The sequence below is a fragment of the Myotis lucifugus genome, unplaced genomic scaffold, assembly GCF_000147115.1.
Source record: "Myotis lucifugus unplaced genomic scaffold, Myoluc2.0 scaffold_220, whole genome shotgun sequence".
NCBI lineage: Eukaryota > Metazoa > Chordata > Mammalia > Chiroptera > Vespertilionidae > Myotis > Myotis lucifugus.
The window spans coordinates 2,140,854-2,145,342 of NW_005871268.1; positions in this window are offsets into that span (position 1 = coordinate 2,140,854).

The window sequence follows — 4,489 nt, forward strand, 5'->3', positions numbered from 1 at the left end:
ACCATATAAATTTTTGGAGTACTTGTTCTAGATCTTTGAAATATGCTATTGGTATTTTTTTAATATATTTTATTGATTTTTTACAGAGAGGAAGGGAGAGGGATAGGGAGTTAAAAACATTGATGAGAGAGAAACATCGATCAGCTGCCCCCTGCACACTCCCCACTGGGGATGTGCCCTCAACCAAGGTATATGCCCTTGACGGGAATCTAACCCGGGACCCTTGAGTCCGCAGGCCGACGTTCTATCCACTGAGCCAAACCGGTCAGGGCTATGCTATTGGTATTTTAATAGGGATTGTATTGAATCTATAGGTTGCTTTGGGTAGAATGGGCATTTTAGTGATGTTAATTCTACCAATTCATGAACATGTTATATTTTTCCACTGTTTATATCTTCCTCTATCTCTTTTTTCAACGTCCTGTAGCTTTCCAAATACATGTCTTTTGAATCCTTGGTTAGGTTTATTCCTAACTATCTTAAATTTTTGTTGCAATGGTAAATGGGACTATTGTTTTAGTTTCTTTTATCTTAGAATTCATCTTTGATGTATAAAAGTGCCATTGATTTCTGGGTATTAATTTTGTATCCTGTTGCACTGCCAAATTCATTTATTAAATATAGTAGTTTTTGGTGGAGTCTTTAGGGTTTTCCATGTACAATATTATGTCATCTGCAAATGAGAGTTTTACTTCCTCCTTTCCAATTTGGATGCCTTTTATGTTTTCTTCTTTTCTGATTGCTGTGGCTAGGAATTTCAGTACTATGTTGAATAAGAGTGGTGAAAGCGCACATCCCTGTCTTGTTCCTGTTCTTAGAGGAAATCGTTTTAGTTTTTGCCAATTGCATATGATGTTGGCTGTAGGTTTGTCATATATGGCCAGACGGGAAACTTTCAAAGAGGAAGGGGAGTCAGGAGAAAATGTGTCTCAGAGGTCAAGGGAGTAGAAAGAGTTCCGAAGGAGGAAGTGGTCACAAATGTCAAATGTAGCAGAAGGTCGATAACACAGAGAACTGCAGAGCCTTTGGAGAAAGAAATAAGAGAGATCAGATGGTAGATGGTAAAGGGGAGCATAAAGTCAAGCAAGATGTCTCAGAGGAGGGAAACTTGAGCAGCTTAATAGGTTGAGCTAGAACCACCAGCTGGGAGGGAGAGGTTACAGACACAGAGAATAGAAAGAGGGTGACTGATAGAGGGAGGGAAGGAATGGAATGGATGGAGTCAAGAACACGCCTGATGGGCTCATCGTGAACAACAGAGTGAGACCCAGTCCTCTGCTGTTGGAGGGACAGGTAGAGAGGGTGGCTGTGATGTCAGTCCTATTGTAAGGAAAGAGTGGGAGCTGAAGTCTTATGGCCTCATGGCCTCAACTTTTAGTTGAAGCTGAGCTCAGCCAAGGTGGAAGGTCATGGGTTTGTGTGGGGTGAGCCTTACGATTGTCGGGGTTTCGCTGAAGATCTCAGATTCCAGCTCCCTGGATGTAGAAAAGAAGAGGGTGGGTGAATTAATATCAGATCTGCCGAGTAAGTATAGCAGAAGGATATGGGCTCAGATTCAGAATGGCAACACACTAGCTCATATGCTCAACCGTGGTTTCAGAAGTGCTGGGAGGAAAGAACGAGGCTCAGGAGGGGCTGATAGACCAAGAAGATGTGGATGCATGAAAGGACAGTGGTCAGGGGCCAGGAGCCAGGGAGCGAGAGTGTGGGTAGGTGAGTGGGTGTAGGCAGAAAGGAGCTCCTGCTGTGTACTGTGTCAGGGGAAGCTGAGTTCCCCGTGGGGCCAGGGAGCAGGCAGGTGATGTGGAGCATAGATACAGGTTGCTGGAGTTCGGAGGTCAGTGTACTTTGAGGCTGGAGCATTGAGGGTGTTGTCACGGGATAAGAGTAGGTGGCTTTGAGGACTGTGGTAAGCTCTGGGGTGAATTAGTGGTATATGACAGCAGGGTTGTACATCCCAAGGTTCCTACACATGTTTGATTATAAGGACATGTGGGGTCTTATTAAACACTGGATCTCTAGCTCTCCCCCGGGATCTTTGCAATCCAGGCATATAGGAGAGTTCTCCAGATGACTGTCATGCTTAGGCAAGTTTGAGAACATTGATATCGGGAAGGGGTGAGCCTCCAAGGGTGGTGGAGCAAGCTTTAGAGAAGGATGGATGAAGGAAAGGTTTGGGAGATGCCCTGAGAAGGGAGCAGGGAGAGTTGGGCCAGCTAAGAGGAGAAGTGTGCAGAGGGGTGAAGCAGAGAATCCATGCCCGGAGGGCTCACTTTTTGAGTGTCCAACAAAGATTGGCTGTAGTGAAGATTCCCCCAGAGAGCTCTACTGTGAAAGGATTGCAGCAGATTCAACTTCTGTGCCCGAGGGAAGACTGAGCAGCAAGCCCCAGAACAACTAAGTGCTGAATCATCTGTGGGTCTGGGTTTGGATTCTCTCTCCTTGGAGGAGTCTCACCTATAAATAGCAGGATGGTTGAAGCTTGGACCCGCTCCTCTGCCACTCTTCCCTGTGACTGGCTTTCCTTTTCCTGTCCTGTGCCCTCGTTGTCTGGCTGTCATCCGGGCGGGTCCCAAGAGCAAATGGCCAACTTGTCTCCGTTTCAAACGCAGAGGTGCTTTATCAAGCTCCCTCATCTCTGTTTCCAAACAGAGCCAGTAGAAAGCTAACAGGATGGAGTTTACACAATCCCCAAAACCTGATGGGCTTAGATAATCTTCCAGGACTGTGGTGATGATGTGGAGGGGGGGAGGGGGGCCCTCTTTTGCCCCTTGGTGATTCATGCAGAGCATCTCCTGATCCTGGAGCTGGCACCAGACGGACACGTACTGGAGTTGCCATGCACCAGCATGGTGAGATTTAGAGGCACCAAAGACACCCTGCCACCCTCTTCCCCACTCAGCTGAGTATGTCTCTCACCTGAAATTCCACAAGGAGGCGGGTGAGGTTGAAGCAGCCAGGTACAAAGGGAGGGACCCTGGGCTTTAGAGTCCCTGTCAGATCCGTATTCCAGTCCTCTGACACTTTCTAGACACAACTTAACTTCCCAGAGCCTCCGTTTCCTCATCTATAAAGTAGGGCAAATAATACCTCAGGTACTGTTGTGAGGATTAACAGGTAAAGCAGCCCCGGCTGGTTTTGCTCAGTGGGTAGAGCGTCAGCCTGCGGACTGAAGGGTCCCAGGTTCGATTCTGGTTGGGTGCATGTACCTCGGTTGCAAGCTCAATATCTGGGCCTGGTCAGGGCCCATGCAGGAGGCGGCCAATCTATGTGTCTCTCTCATCATTGATGTTTCTATCTCTCTCTCCCTCTCCCTTCCTCTTTGAAATCAATAAATATATTTAAAAAAAACAAAAACAGGTAAAGCACACACAGTGTCAATAATAGATGCTCGAGCAACAGGCCGGTCACCAGGTCACCCTGGGTCTCTGTCAGCTACTCTCTGCACTGAGAACCCAGAGCAAATGGGAGAGGGACAGTGAGGGAGGGGGAGGGAGAGCGCAGGGGTGAGAGTCCCTGGGCCTAAGGTGATAAGTTTCTGACCCCATTAGTTAAGTCAGCAGAGTCCATGTTTACAGAAACGCCTTACCTGCCCTTTATTTTACCTTTGTTACCAAAGGTGGAAACAGTATGATAGTATTTCTGCATCCAGTGCCTCAAGGCCAGGGCCACCTGCTCTGCTGCCCCAGCACCTTGTCTGGTGGGGAGTGGGGGAGGGAGGGAGGGAGGGAGGCACGCTCTCGATGTGGGTAACAGCATGCTCTGAATGAAGAACAGAAACCGCAAGTCTAGTCACCTGGAGCACAGTCTCCAAGAAAGGCCAGCATGACTCACTTCAGAATATGAAGAATTATTCACTAATTTCCTTCCACGTGGCGCCTTTGTCACTGCCTGGTCACGCAGGAGGAAGAGCTCCCCCGGCGCCCTCAGTTCGGGCGTAAGTCCTGACACAGAGGAGGTCACGGGAGTGCACAGGGGCTGAACTTCCCGGAAATGCTGACCACCAAGCCTTCTGCCTCCCACTCCCTCAGATGGTCCTAAACAGAAGGCGGTTAGGGCGGCATGTGGTTTACCCCCCTTATGCCTAGAACAGGAAAAGGGACTTTCTTTCCCCCAGACGGAGGAGGGTGATGACTGGCACATTTCCCCGCCAGAGGATTGCTGAGCCAGGCAGCGCCTCTCCAGCCCGTCACCTGGGCGGCTAGTGAACATTCGGGCTCTGAGTCAGTCAGTCTGGGGTGGAGTGGAGGTTCCGCATTTCTGACAAGCCCCCGGGGTTGGGGGCGGGGGGGGGGGGGATGGCGAGGCTGCCACTTCCAGACCACAGGGCACGTGGACCTCAGGGCTCACACCTAGGAACCTGTCTGCGTGGTTTCCTTGAAGGGGGGAAACTCAAGTGTGCACGGAGGCCCAGACTGTGGTTTCCGCCCACCCCCACCGCAGACTCCCCCACCTCCACCCTGGATTGAAACTCCCATCAAAAGTCCAG